At 41.7% G+C, this 16,218-nt stretch overlaps 1 long non-coding RNA gene across 1 annotated transcript; it reads right to left on the minus strand.

Moving 5' to 3' along the window:
- Nucleotides 1–209: 209 nt before the first annotated feature.
- LOC148107183 (uncharacterized) lies at nt 210–7,150 on the minus strand. The gene is made up of 3 exons (XR_015722933.1): nt 7,062–7,150; nt 6,747–6,788; nt 210–284 (listed from the first exon to the last, which is right to left on the minus strand). It is a non-coding gene; the product is annotated as an uncharacterized LOC148107183 (long non-coding RNA).
- Nucleotides 7,151–16,218: the final 9,068 nt, after the last annotated feature.

Raw genomic sequence — 16,218 nt, forward strand, 5'->3', positions numbered from 1 at the left:
GTGCTGGCTCAGATTTGAACAGGAAAGGAATAACAAAGAAAACTGGGAAATAAATGTAATGAGCGGTTACAGGGTGCTGAAAACTATACTTATCGTTTCTTATTCTCGCAGAGTTGGTGCTGCCATATTGATTTATGCCTGGGAAGTCTTTTATGGAAACACACAACAAAAGCTTCAGATTATTTTGTCAACAAGAAAACACAGTTTACCTTATCTTCAAAGTCTCCATCTATTCCTGATTTGAGCAGTTCCATATTCCTTGCTTGCTGAGATCTCTGTGAGCCCTGGAGGAGATTTGCATTGGATACAGTAATTCACCATAAGAGATAAAAGCCCCCAGAATGTCACAGAGCTGGTTTTCTAGGCCGGTGGAATAATTCTGAGGGAACCACGGGCAGTCTAGAGAACAAAAAGTATTGTGGCTCTTCCAGGCCGACTTAGAGTCAGTTTACTGAGCCCTAGAGACCCTTTCTTTTTCCTTCCAGAATGCAAAAGACATTTATTTGGCCTGTTGTTTGAGGGTCTTAAGTTTCTTTCTCACATTCAAGGCCTGGACAATTGGAAAGGAGAAGAGGGAAAGAACAAAAACAGCCGTCTAGACATTTCCTAGTGGAGTATCGTGTTTATAAACCCTTTTCCTTGCCTTGTCCTAACAATACATGATGAACTGAGATAAAATACTAGATCATAAACTTGGACCCTATTGTAAGGATGACAGGCAAGGGTTATGGTTTTCTTTCCAAAATTAAACTTTAATTTTTTTTAAGATCACGTGACCAACAATTTCTATTAAAGGCCCTTCCCCTAGCCACCATCCCAGAAATACTCTCACTTCCAATTGGCTTCCCCACCCCACATTCCCTTACACTCTCTACCCAACACTGTACCCACAATTTTCACTCCACTTTCAAGCTTCAACTTAATTGGACTTAATAAGTATATGGGTGGTATGTTATTTTTCAATAAATACCCTGCCTTTGTCAATACACATCATGACTACCACCACTATCTAACGAGTGGACGATCATATTAAAGATAAGACATAATATAAGGTAACTTTAGGACTAATTAGAGGATAGATGTAGATGTGCTTTCTGAGGCTTTCTAGGCAAGATGTTTTTGGCAGACAGAGCATCATAGGTGTTCCAGGTGCTAGTCCTTGAATAAGACATGTAACCTCTTTGAGCCTCTACTTTAATCATCAATTAAATGGGGGTATGGAGCTGATAACTTGGAAAGTCTCTGATTCCTGAAAGGTTTTTTTAAGCTTTAAAGCTTTGTGTTTCCAGGAAGCTGACTATGTCCTTGAAAATTACTTCCTGGTATTAGATGTCCTTGCTATGAGGAGCGCATGGACATCTTTTTCGTTGTTGTTTTACTAGAATAACCATGTACTTATCTTCATATTAATATTTTATAATATTTTATATCATTTTATATCATATTTTATATCATTTATATGTATATCATTTATAATATTTTATATCATAATATTTTATATCATTTATAATATTTATATCATTTATAATATTTTATATCACTATAATATTTTATATCACTAATATTTTATATCATTTTATATCATTAAGTGCTATCACCAAGCCTTCACCTACCAGATAACTTCTCACTCATTAGCCAACACACCGCTGCAGTGGGTAACAGTATAAACTGCCACCTGCAGTACAGGGACATTCCAAAGAGCAAATAGAACGGTGCATGTGATGGACAAATAACTGGTGAGCTAAAGTTCACCAACCAGAAATTGTAACTGACATTTAACAGCAGTGTCCTAGTCTCCTGTTCTTTTCTTTACAGCAAGATACATGCCTTCTTTTTCTTTCTCTGTACAAAGAAATACACTGATTTCCTGTCCCTATATTTACATATGGTTTCCATTTGAAAGGTCATCGGTTATTTGGACAATGATAACAAGATATTTCATTAAAAAGTAATCTTCAAATATTGAGCAACTCCAGAGATGGAATACTCTCATTAAATTCATTTGATGATATGCAGTGTATGTATGCAGTTAAAATTGAAGGAGGAGGCATACCATTTCCGCAGCCTCAAAAACCCAGCCTCAGAACACCTTGAGATAAGATTATGTTTCGGGAAAGTACAAGTTCATTTAAAAGATACACCCAAACTGGGGGGCCTGGGTGGCTCAGTTGGTAAAGCATCTGCCTTTGGCTCGGGTCATGATCAGCCCTGCATCCAGCTCCCTGCTCAGTGGGGAATCTGCTTCTCCCTCTCCTTCTCCCCCTCCCCCAACCCATGCTCTCTCTCTCTCTCTCTCTCTAATAAACAAAATATTTTTTTAAAAAAAAAGTATACCCAAACTGTACAGTTTGCTTCTTACCAAGACACTAGTTCTTTGAGCAGTAAGTTCAAATTAGATGTTCAAGGAATATCTGTTAAAGCAATGAATGGGTAAGTGAATAAGTTGCCTCTCTCTCTCTCTCTCTCTCTCTATATATATATATATATATATATATTTTTAAGACAGAGAGAGCCAGCAAGAGAGGGAACACAAGCAAGGGGAATGTGAACGTCAAGCAGGGAGCCCAATGCAGGGCTCCATCCCAGGACCCTGGGATCATGCCCCAAGCCTAAGGCAGACACTTAACAGCTGAGCCACCCAGGCACCCCTGCCTCTATATTAATATACAGTTGACCCTTGAACACAGATTTGAACTGCACAGGTCCACTTATATGTGGATTTTTCATATAGTACAGTACTGTTAATGTATTTTCTCTTCCCTGTGATTTTCTTTTTTTTTTTTTTTTTTTTTAAAGATTTTATTTATTTATTTGACAGGGATAGAGACAGCCAGCGAGAGAGGGAACACAAGCAGGGGGAGTGGGAGAGGAAGAAGCAGGCTCATAGCGGAGGAGCCTGATGTGGGGCTCAATCCCATAACGCTGGGATCACGCCCTGAGCCGAAGGCAGACGCTTAACCGCTGTGCCACCCAGGCGCCCCTTCCCTGTGATTTTCTTAATAACATTTTCTTTTCTCTAGCTTGTCAGAATATAGCATATAGTACATGTAATATACAAATATGTGTTAATCAACTGTTAATGCTATCAGTAAAGCTCCCAGTCAACAGTGGGCTATTAATAAAGTTCCGGAGCAGTCCAAAATTACACATGGATTTTTGACTGTGAAGGGGTCGGTGCCTCTAACTTCCACATCATTCGAGTGTCAACTGTATATTGCACTGGTCACTGACTAGCGGGTGATGGTTATTATGTAGCCTACTTCACCAAAGTTGGCGAAATAATATTAGTAGGTCTCATATGATTTCTTTCTTAATCTGTTTGTTTTCTTCTCCAAGGGCAAACCATTAGGCTTATCAGCTATACACATTATTTAGGCATCTTTGAGATTTAAAATTATACAGAGCTTTCCTAAAAGTGCCAGTCTGTTAGATAGATAATCTGAGGCCTCATTCACATCTGATGGAGACAACTATTAGGTTCATTTCTGCCAGTTACTGGCTGGACTGGTGCCATAGAGCTAATTACTTGGTTTTCCTTGATACAGATGAGGGAATGGGGCCCACATGATCTCCCGGTTCCCTCACGGCATTAATATCCTGTGGTTCTATGAAAGCAGTAACTGTGCTTACAGAATGGTCTTTGTTCACTGTAATATGTAATGGGGAAAAAAATCATGGCATTTATCCATGGTTATATTTGAGTAGTGGGATTATTGATAATTTTTAACTTATTATTTAAAATTTTGGTCAGAACTTTTTTACAATGAAAATTCATGATTTTATAATCAAATGAGACAAACTTTATTTTGTTTCATTTTAAGAAAAAAAATACCTAACTCAAGGAAGAAAAATAAAAGGCAATAATAATAAAATACAGTTTCCATGTCTAGGTCTAGAGCCATGTTTTTCAGACTTTCGTGGACCCCATCCTGGAGGTTCTGATTCAGTAACTCAGAATGAGCCCTAAGCATTTGCATTTTAGCAAGCTCCAGGATCACATTTTGAGGAACCTGGGTCTAATATTGAAACATCATATGGATATAGTGCTTTGAGTCAATTGTACCAAAAATTATTCCTTATCTCTGACTATCACACTTATAAGGAAAAATTTCTGCATCGAAAAGTATTTAACCTGAAGCACCTGGTTGGCACAGTCAGTTAAACATCTGACTCTTGGTTTCAGCTCAGGTCGTGAACTCAGGTTTGTGAGATCGAGCCCCAAGTCAAGCTCCATGCTCAGCTCAGGGTCTGCTTGGGATTCTCTCTCCATCTCCCTTACCCCTCCTCCCCCATGCTCTCTCACTCTCAAATACCTAAATAAATCTTTAAAAAAAAAAAAAAAAGGCAACATAAGAACCATCTAGGGCTAAAGAATTATCGAAAGACTCAGCTCTACTGGAAAATGGTGGTTCCACCCCAGATGGCACTTAAATAACCCAGAATGGTCAGCTCACTATTCCCGTTTATTCTGTTTGGGTCCTGGAGGCCCAGAATCCTCCAAAACTGCACAGAAAGAAAACACAGACTGATTCAGAGGTCAGTGGTTTGAAACAGGATCTTTTTCTGGAGCTTTGGTACTAGAACCCGCTCTCAGTAACGAAGCTATGCGTCATCCCTCAGCAATGGATTAGCTAGTCAGGGAGCTGAACTGACTGTTTCATCATCAGGTTTCACTTGAAAGGTCAAGAAAAACTCACAGGGAAAGAGAGAGAGAAAGGAAATGGCTCCCTAGAGCCCTCAAAATTAACCTATTAAGGGTTAAACTTTGTGTGAAGTGTATGCATTATAGTTAAAAGCATAACAACTGAAAATGAATCCTGACTTAATTATGATTTAGTTGATTTGACCACATTGCTGAGGTCTAAATGACAGAAGAAAAGAAAAATGGATCTTCCAGCCACAGAATGCTTTCAATTTGTAAGTCCTCATTTCAGAAGCAGCAAAAATACTGATATTTATTGTTTGTTCAGTACTTGTGATCAGAATGGTTGTGTCTCCCTAAAGTTCGTATGTTGAAGCCCTAACTAATCTCCATTGTGATGGTATTTGGAGATGGAACCTTTGGGAGGTAAATAAGGTTAGGTGAGGCCATGAGGGTGGAGTACTCATAATGGGATTAGTGGCCTTATAAGAAGAGCCGAGAGATAGTCTCTCCATGCTCAGGCACTGAAGAAAGGCTGTGCAAGGATGGAGGCAGAAGGCAGTCATACGTAAGTCAGGAAGAGAGCACTTATTAGGAACCAAATCAGAAGACCGCTTGATCTTGGATTTCCCGGTCTCCAGAATGTGAGAAATAAATTTGTGCTGTTTAAGCCACCCGGCCCGTGGTATTTCGTTATGGCAGCCTGAATAAGGCACTGTTAAGACAGCGCCTTAAGTGCATATCCGATGTAGTCATCCTCACATGGTCACTTTAAAGAAGAAACCCCAAATCACCAAAATCTTTCACTGTTTTCGGGGTCAGTGTCATTTTGGCAACAGTGTTCTTTTATATTTTGCTATAGGCTAACAGCTGAAGAATCTTGTTACATATTTTACGTGTGTGTGTGTGTGTGTGCAAGTACCCTGCGTGCTGATACAGAAAGTGTAAGGGTGTGTTGATAAGCACCTGTGCCTGCAATGGGGTGGATACTGGATCCAATTTATTTAGCAGCTAATTCCCTCCCATTTTCCTCTAAGCAGTTCTCTGTCCCCACGTTATTCTCAGAGGGGGAAAAGGGAAGGATGCAGGAAGAGGGAGAAAAGAGGAGAAAAGAAAACCAAGAATGAAGAGAGCAGCACTTGGGTGGCTCAGTCGGTTAAACATCCGACTCTGGATTTCACCTCCGGTCATGATCTCAGGGTCATGAGATGGAGCACCCCCCCACCCCCCCACCCACCAAGGCTCCAGGCTCAGCGGGAAGTCTGCTTAAGATTTTTCTCTCTCCCTCTCCCTCTGCCTTTCCCCACCACGCACACGCTCTCTCTTTCCCTCTCAAAAAAAAGAAAAAAAGAGAGAAAGAAGAGGAGAGAAAACAATGTGAAGGAATAGATAAGGGAGTGGAATTTAGAAGGAAGAAATGGAGGAGTGACTTTGAGGATCTCTCCTTTCCCCCGCCCTACCCTCTACTCAGTCCCCAAATTCCCAGGCTGCTGCCACACCTGCCTCTATGCCTCTTGGAGCCATTCCTTAACCCTATGCCTGCCGCAGCTGTCACCTCCCTCTCCGAGGAGTTCTGCCCCCAGCACTCCAGCTAGAATCAGAAGTAAAAGTTCTGTTGCACCAAGAGGCTAATTAAAGAAAACACAAACACTTACAAGGGATTTCCGACACTTGCCAATTCTTTTAAAACCACAGCTCCCTACAGCTCTTCGTGAGGTGGCCCTCCACCACGTCCTGCCCGGCAGCTCTGGAGACCTTAAATATACGCAGAACGGATAGCAGGAGCCCTCTTCAGATTGAATTCCAGACTGCCCATTACCCATCGCCCCATTATGCATTCCATTCTTTGCGGGTTTTATTGGGGGGATGTACATTGCTGAGGAAAGAGAGGCCTGTAGGGTACAGTATATTTCAAAACACAATTAAAATAAACTCTTCATGTGGAAATGTGAAATGCATTTGTATGCTCTGAAAGCCCTCGGCCTTATCAACTGCAGAGTGCTCCATAACAAGGTCGTTAGTAACCTGCCTTACACAATGGGCAACAGGCATCAGCTGCGCAAAAACAAACAGGGGCCCCAAACACCGCGAAAACTTCCTGTACCTGTTCTTGTTTGCTTGCGGAGCCATCAAACATTGGGAGTTGCTGAAATACATAAAAAGCGTAACAGTTTGAGTCAATATTTACCAGCCTAAGCGAGTGATTTTATTTAGCGAGATGACTGAACCCCTTTGAATAAATACATCTCCTTGCAGAGAACAACCCCAGGCAGGCCCTGGGGGAAGGGCGGGAGGCACTAGTTCTGTCCCCTGGCGGGGACTCTGAGACTGTAGAAGGGCCTCCTCTGGCCGCTGGCCTGCCGTTCTCTGCCACCTAGGGCAGGGGGTCCCGTCCTGGGCAAGTTGGGAGAACTCTCACCTCCGGCCTGTGCTGGCTTCTGGATTCACAGTTCTCCTCAGGTCACCGGTAGGCTTCATAAACACTCGTTCCTGGACCCAGAGTTGCTGACTCAGTTAGTGGGGGTAGGGCCTGAGGGTTTGCATTTCTAACGAGGCCCCAGGTGATGCTGATGCTGCTGGTTCTGGGACTAAACTGAGAACCACTGGTCTAAGCCCAGCTCTGTGCCATAGAAATATCTACGTTAAAAAAAAAAAGCCAACATAAACAGGTGAAATTAAGTTTAATAATATATCCAAAATACAATTAATTGAAAATGTCATCAATATCACATTTACTGAAATACTTCATGCTATTTTGTTGGACTAAGTCTTCACATTCCAGCAGGCATTCTCCACCTGGATCACATCTCAGTGTGGACTAGCCAATGTTTCTGCAGCTCCATGGCCACGTGAGGCTAGTGGTTGTTTTACTGCACAGCACGATTCCAGACTGTGCTCGGGGTATACAGAACCCAGGATTTCCTGAACCTACAGCCGTAAGCCTACCTCCAGAGCCTGAGGGTCCCCACAAATGTGTATCTTGCTGTTGGAATACAGAGCACATCCCCAGGCTCAAAGTTTGTCTTGGTGCTGGTATGAGTCGAATGGGTGAAGAGTATTGGAATAAACTTGGACATAAGGGCTGGGGTGTCTATGCATATGAACATGAGGCCCCTTGAGGTGTGGGACAGAGTTGGGGGGATTGGGGAAATGGGGCAAGCTGAGAGATGGAGGGAGGGAGAGGGGAGAGAAGAAAAGGCAAAGAGAGAAAGAAAGGGAGACAGGCAGAGAGAGGAGAGAGAGCTATGACTGATTCTATTCCAGGCTTCCTTCAGTCACAGAACAGTCCATTCCCATGACACACCCTCAGTGAGTTTTGCAGAAAGTTGTGGTTACCACTCCACTTGCACTGTCTCACCTGTCTTCAGGACACTTCAGTACTCATAAGAGGAGATACCTCATATGCCTTCCTGCTACAGGGCTCCCCTTCCCCTTCCTTTTTTCCTTTCTTTGACAAATGGCTTGGGGTCTAACTTGAAGGCGTGATCATAAAGAGAGTGATTACTTTTACACTGGCTGCAATGAGGAGAGGATTCTGTGAGGAGGGATTTATACATGAAAATCAATACCAGCACTGGAAAGCATCCCTTTTTGCCCATATAAGTGCTGCCCACAGGGTCAATAGCTGGAATTAACCTGGATCCTTTTTTTATTATTACTATTTTTAATAAAGCTGCTTTATGATAGACTCTGGTGTGAGCTCCCACTCTGCAGCTGCACCAATGTGAAGGGGAAAGAGCAAATAGTTTCACTTAAGAATTATCTCTCTTCCCACTGGGTACCACACCCCACTTTCACCACCCTCCCCCTCTAAGTCTCCAGAAAGTCAGAAGGAGGAGAATGAAATTAAGCTTTTTATGAGCATAAACGGATACCAACATGAGAGAATGAGCTCATTGCCTTGATTTTATAGGTTGTTTAATTTGCGATATACAATAATAAAAATTAGCTTTTGTAGGGACGGCTGTACTGAATGCTTACTGTTGGCCAGACTCCATGCTTGGCACGTTACTTACTTCACTAATTTTTTTCAACAATCCGATCAGAAGAAATGAGACCCAGGATGGACAAATGTCTTAAGGAAGGAATAAGTGGTTGATAGCGTTTCTCCTACCAAAGTCTTTTTGACTCCCCAAATTGTGCCATTTGCTGGATGAGAAAGATTGGATGGATGGGTGCTCCTCCCTGGCTAGAAGTGGCGGAAGCCTCACGTATCTGTGTACCTTATTCCGGCAAACTTCTGCCGTTCTTTCTGTGACAGTGTATAAGGATGGGGTGGTAATTGGCTTTTGTGATAACCCGAGAGTCAGTCCTTGAATCCTCCCTCTTTCTCACACCTCACAACCAGTTCATTGGTGAATCCTGTTAGTTCTACCTTTAAAAATATATCAGATTCTGGGGGTACCTGGGTGGCTCAGTTGGTTGAGCGTCTGGCTCTTGGTTTTCAGCTCAGGTCATGATCTCAGGGTCATGGGATCAAGCCCCACGTCAGGCAGGGAGTGTGCTTGGGATTTTCTCTCTCTAAAATAAATAATATTAAAAAAAAATAAAATATCAGACTCTAAGAATGCTTCACTTCCACTAGTTTCACCTCCACTGGTCATTAGCTTCCACTCTCATCCCCGTATAGACTCTGTTCCACACAGCAGCCAAAGTGAAACTTCAGTAAGTTAGGTCCTACCAGGTCTGTGTTTAAGATCCTCCAGTGGCTTTCCATCTCATTCAGAGTAACAGCCAAATTCCTTGCAATGGCCTATAAGGCCCTACACATTCTTCACACACACACACACACACACACACACTCTTCTGATTTCATCTTCTTCCACTTGCTTCCTTGCTCACACCCCTCCAGCTACACTGTCTCGATGCAGTTCTTCAAAGTCACCAAACACCCTCCAGCATCCAGGCCTTTGCACTGACTCTTCCCTCTGCCTGGAACATATTTTCCTTGGTTAATAAAATGGCTCACTGCCTCACTTCTATCTATTTCTACCCAAATGTTTTCTTATCAGAGAGAATCCTGCCCAGACTACTACAATCTCTCATTCCTTATCATCATCTCTGAGCTGCATTTCTCTATAGCACTTTCCACTGCCCAACATTTAAATATTTATTTGTTTCCTGTCTTTGTCTTTCTCATACTCCATTTTTCTCATCAAGATATTAGTTCCATCAAGGTTTATTTGATTCACTACCAAAACAGTTTCTGAAATAGTTTCTAACAGGCAGAAGGCGCTCTGTAAATATTTGCTAGATGAGTGAATGACAACCATTTGGAAAAACCAGATATAGGAAAAGGGGCAATAAAATGAATTTTAGGACAACCATTGGGTGCCCAGACATTAAGAGCCTCCCTCTTAGGAATCAGTCCTGGCAGAAGCCCTCAAATGCAAACTCTGGGGAGTTTTCAGCACTGCTTCTGACCAGGAGGTCAATACTTCAGTGTTGACAACAATTTGTAAGCTTTTGTACGTGGCAGCCATGGCATTTGAATAAAGCAAGAAACAACCCATATTGTTTCTCATGACCCTTTGTATTGCTCAGACCTTAGAGGACAAGTTGGCATCAGAGTGGGACTTTGGGCATGGGTGGTCATTCCTCTTTCCATTAGCTACGCTATCTCTTCTGTCTGAATCCTTTGGGGGCAAAGATATCGAGAAGAACTATTGGAAATTTATAAATTTAACCAAGTCTTTGTACCAGATGGATCTTTCAAGGTCACTTTCCACACCTTGAGCTGAGTGGGCTCGTGGATTGGGCATTGTGGCATAAAGCAGAGTTGGAGAAACCTGGTCTGCTACTCAGAGGATAATCTGAATAGGGTTCAACATAAAATTCAGCTCCTTCTACTCTGCTATCTGACATGAACCTAGCAGCCCTAAGGATGATAATGTTGCAGAAAACCTCAGCCCTTCAAAATTCAAATTGACACTTGCCAGTTGGCAAAATAAAAGCAGTGTTTACCAGCACAGACTCAGTCCCAGGCAATGTGGTAATCCCCATGTCTCTCTTTAACGTTCTCTGGCTTCAGGGATCTTGCCATACATGCTGGGCTATCATTAGTGGTTCAATTAACCAGTAACTTTTAAACCTCCATGTCATCTTGTTTGGTGCAGACACAGTCTCATTGCAGGTATGTGTGCCTCATGAGTCTGAAACAACAGCCCGTATCAGGAAAGCTTGGGAGGAAGGCTCCAGCCTCCCAGCAATATTATAGTGTGTCTTTGCCATAGCAGAAGAATAGTTCACAAAGGTAATATATTCTGGGAGCCTGCTGGAACGCTCAACTGACAAGAGCCCTGTTGAGATGATGTTCATTCCCCCGGGAGCTTTTCTGTTTACATGTGCCTTTACTCACCTTTCAGCTGAATCAGAAAGCTGAATGGAAACTGCACTGTTTGAGAACACAAAATGGATTTTGATGCTTAAAAGGACTTTCATACAGAGAAACCCAGACTTAACAAGCTTCACATGTAGTTCTAAAACCCTAGAATTCGGGAGTTGTCTGGGACTATAGAGATCGCTTCCTGTACCGTCCAATATGTAGCCACCGGCCGTGGTGATTTGGCTATTTACATTGCAATTTAAAATAATTTATTTCAAGTAAAATTAAAAATTCAGAAAGAAGTCTTTCAGTCACACCAGCTAGTCACAAGTCACATGTAGTTAGTGGCTACTATATTGGACAGCACACATATAGAACATTCGTATTATTGCAGAAAGTTCTACAAGGCAGCACTAGTTAGACTACTTCCCTCATTTTATAGAAAGGAAACAAAGGCTTATAATGGTCAAGGTCAAGTGTCTTGCTTTCTTATCTTAAAGATAGTAGCTTGGCTGCAATTAGAAAAGATCCACTTTGTCTTACTCTGTCCTTTCATAATACCAGGCCATCTCCCATCTCTGATGATAGTATCAAATGTTATTCTAATAACATCCAGCACAAATACAAATGAAGGAAAGCAGGCTGGTGACACAGTTAAACCATAAGTGTCCAAATGTCCAAGTGTGAGTGATTACAAAGTGAAATTAAAATAGAGTCAGGAAATCCTGTCTTTTCCATGAAACTCTGTAAGACTAATATGAAGAGAAGAGACAATTTCCTCAATAGCACTGTGCTTATACCTGCAGCTCACAGAGCTGTGTTGGTTACTACAGGACTGCATTACTTATATTAATAGCAAGTGCTTTTTATCATGTTTCTTTGGTTGTGTGTAATGAATGTCATGGGGGGTTTTAATTGCTTAAGTAACTCCAAGAAATCTTCCCTCGTACTATATATACAGGGCATAGTTCAGAACATTTTGGCCATACCAACCAATAAGCAATAATAGTTACTCTTAGCTTGTATATAGCAGAAACTGTTTTCAAATACCCTGTGATTCAAAGTTTGCAGTACAGCCTAAGGTGTCAGAATTGAGTGGGCTATGGATCTGTGGTTAGTGACTCCCTACACAAAGAAACCTGGAAAATCCTATGAAGCCTGGATCATGTCTACATACAAGTCTCTTTCTAGTCATTTAACTAGATTTTCCTTGGCACCACATTTAGGCCAAAGGATGTCAAGCTACCTTTTTCAGGGTTGATGTAGACCTCAGGAATCTTCTAGAGCTCCTGAATGTCAGGAACATTATCTTTGTCCATCCATATCACTTAACAGAGTGCTGGGAATACAGTATATGTTCAGCTACTGTCTGGAAAGAAGGAAGGAAGGAAGGAAGGAAGGAAGGAAGGAAGGAAGGAAGGAAAGAAGGATCAAAGGAAGGAAGGAAGGAAAAGATGATATCTTTAGAATCCCATCTAGCCTCTTAAGTGGAAGAGGAAATATATCATGGAGAAACTTAATTGTCCTAATTTGGTCCCCTTTCTTCACATATATGGCTAAAGGCAATAATACCCCTGAAGCAAACATCTCCTATTCATATTAAGAGAACCTATCTCTTCCTTTAGCCACTATTTCCCTTCCTTCAGGCCATATGCTTCAGCTGGAATTGATCCTACTCTTGGCTCCAGGAATGGATACTAGGCCTGGGCCTGGCCAAAGAGATTAGTTGAAATGTGAGCAAACTACTTATCTATCTCCAGAGATATCAAGAAGAATAAACTCTCTGCTGGTGTTTTTAAGTTGGAGGAAAATAATCCTGGAACTGTTACTAGCCATCTTGGTCTCTCCTTGGCCAACTCAGAGCAAAAAGCAGAGGCAAAAGATGGAGAAGGACAGATGCCTGCCTAATGTCATAACTTGGATATCTAGATCCAGTCTTGAACTTTTCAGTTACCTGAATCGATAAAATATTCTATCTTCCCCCTACCTCCCAGCTCTTTTTGAGCCTTAGTTTGGTTTCTGTTCTTTGGAGCAGAAAGAGTAATGATTAATATGAATACCAGTTCCCAAAAATCTCTTTTGAAACATTAGCACCATGATTCTTGCAGCTATCGCTAAGAGTGGTAACTTCCTCAGGCTAGAAAATGCTCTGGAAAGTACAGCTTTCCTCATATTTCCAGGCATGTCTGGCTTTCCTGATGGAGATCCATTTTTGAGTAGATGTCCTTTGATCCCCATATGCTGTCTCCTCTGCTTTACTCCACTCTCAAGCTCACAGATCACACTTTTATAATGCTCTGTGCAAACCTTCTGCACTTACCTTTTCCCAGGCTTTAATTTTCCAAACTCATCTCATGAGTCAGCTCAGCCCAGGAGCAAGCAATGGGTAACAAAGATTTATGTGGTGCAGTGTATTTTATATTTAATATCTGATCTGTCATGGCATTTATCTGCATAAAAAGTTGGGTAATTCATGAGTGGGTTGGCAACCGTGGCCTCCAGTGAGTAATGTTTCCTGCTCTACCTCGAAGATCGACAGCTTTGGTAGATACCAACTCTCAGGTGCTCAGAAATCTTCAAATATACTCTAGACTTTTCTGTGGAAAAAATGAAAAGTAGCCTTACCAGGCAACAGTGGCCCACAGGAGCACATCATATGATGATCACTCAGAAAGTACAAATCAGCTGCCTCCTGCCTTATTGAATAGAGAAAAATAGGAAGGAAGTATTTTGCCCTTAGGCTTTTCTGGCAGGATCAGTTCTCCAGAGATGTATGTCAAGTGAGGAAGAGGAGTAGCTTGGAACCCTGGTAGTTCCTTCTACTTCTGAGTCACTCCTACCTCCGGGGTGAAGCAGGGTAACAAAGCAGACCATGGTTAACAGAGCTGCAGTCCAAGGAGTAGTTGCTTTTTAACAATAGTGCCCAAAGAGGGAGCACCCTCCGGAGGCTTCCAGACAGAAGTCCAGCATCTTTGCTCTAGCCTTTTTTCCCATGGGTGGTCATATCTGGGAGTAGCCTCAGCTCAAGGATTTCAGCAGTTTCTGGAAGAAAGATGTACCTGGGTAAAGCAAGGCAGTCATTATGATAACAACTAGGTACTGCATTTGCCACACTCTAAATGGTTCAGGAGGGATGGGCTTGAAGGTCTGTACAGGCATATTCACCTTCTCATGAATGAGGACAGGAAGCTGCAGACAGTAGTTTTACTTCTTGGGAGCAAGTCCATGGTCTGGAATTTCTGCAGTCCTCTTTCCCCACTTAACAGAGGATTCTGTTCCTTAATCCAACCAGGAGATTTGTTATCCTGCTGTCAGAATATTTGTTGCACTTGCCTTGGGGGTACATTTTACAAGTAAGCTGCTTGTCAGAATGTTTAACAAGATAAGGAGCAGGGATACCAATAAGCTTCCAAGAAATGGATGTGTGACTGCTGTTGTACCCACTTACTAATGAATTGTGGAAGTATGACAGAATTCCTTCTTAGGACTTGATTTTGTTGATAAATACAATCTGTGAGAAGACATTAGTCCCATCTATTTATAACAGTTGGAAGCCACTGATAAATACCAAAATAACTAAAAAAATTTGAATGGGCAAACCGGCTTAAATCAAGTCTGCAATACCACCCACCCCCATTTTTTAACCCTAAATATGAGCTCAGCTTACTGGTTCTGTAATTATGATCAAGTTGCTTAATACTATCTGAGCCCATTTATAAATGAACTCATTTATACGTCTAGCTCTTCTTCATTCACCAAGTATTTATTGAGAACCTACTACATGTTAGTAACTGCATTAGCTGTTATAAAAGGGCTAATAATACAACTTCACATAGCAATTTCTAATGTTAAGTGGGACAAGTTAGAAAAGTTCATAGCACAGAGGGATAGTGAATAAACTTCTACCATATACAGATTTGGAAACAAAAGATGGTAGAGGGTTAGGGAGAGAAAGGCCTATTCAGGGTCCAGCTAGGTACTTAAAGCTCGTGTATTATTGCTAAAGACTTTGAAGGTGTATTTTTTTCTCTCAAGAATAGAATGGAGATATTAGTCTGTAATTGCCCACAGCCCAGATAAAATGAAGTTTAAGATCAGTATCTACCCATGCACAAATATTTCCGTACTTTTCCCTGGAATCCAGTTCAAGATATGAATTATATTATGGTAGAACCTTCTTATAAGGAACACTACCCTTCAGGGAGCATGCTGAGAGGTGCTGTAACCTCAGGTTAACAAGAGGGCTTCCCAGGCAGCCTCTCTGTAACAGTCCTGAGTGATTGTGCACACACAGCACTCTATGTACACCCTGCTCCACAAAGGCTCTCCTCTTACTTCTCCCCAGTAGTTAGTTCAACTTACACCAAATAGATGGCCCAACAGTGCTGCTGGGTTAGTTGAAGAAATTATTTATTTCTGTGCTGTCTCTACTCTAAAAACTTCGAGTGTAACTGGGATAAAAATTTTTGAAATACCAAGAAGTGGGTAGATATCCTAGGGCCACAGTGAAAAGCCCAAAATTTCTTACTGGTTGTTTTGTTTGGTGAATCAATGGGGGTTAATTAAATGTCCTACTGAGAATGGGGAATCTGGTATGTTTTATAAGGCTGAATAATCCTTCAGTAGGGCAAAGTGAAGGTTTGTCTTATAGGAAGCTGCTGACTAATGTGAGGTGAGTGAACTCTTTGGAGAGCCCTGAGCAAATGCAGCTGGTATGCAAGGGAGGGGCCATTTATTAACCAGCACCCTGGGTGCCCTGCTGAGGGCACATAAATTTAGGGCAACTATGCATTTTTCTTATTCTGCTCCACCAGGAGTCAGGCCTTGCAGCACTGTTGAAAATAGAAAGAAGTGTTAGAGAATTCTGTATTGTAATCAGTTTCCACATAATCCTGCACTGTGCCAAAGTAGAAACAGTATTCTTTTTTTTTAAAGTTTTTATTTTAATTCCAGTTAGTTAACATACAGTGTTATATTAGTATCAGGTGTACAATATAGTGATTCAACAATTCCATACGTTACCCAGTGCTCATCACAACAAGTGGACTCCTTAATCCCCATCACCTATTTAACCTATCCCCACCCCCACTGCCCCTTCGGTAACCATCAGTTTGTTCTCTAATTAAGAGTCTGTTTCTTTATTGAGACAATATTCTTTAACTGAAAAGCTTTGTGTTCTTTTTTGACCTCTTAGTGAATCTTCAGAAATATATCCCTCACTCTGCTATTTGCCTCACCTGGCCTGTTTGCA

The sequence above is a fragment of the Ursus americanus genome, chromosome 34 (assembly GCF_024610735.1).
Source record: "Ursus americanus isolate L20-20 chromosome 34, mUrsAme1.1.p, whole genome shotgun sequence".
Lineage (NCBI taxonomy): Eukaryota > Metazoa > Chordata > Mammalia > Carnivora > Ursidae > Ursus > Ursus americanus.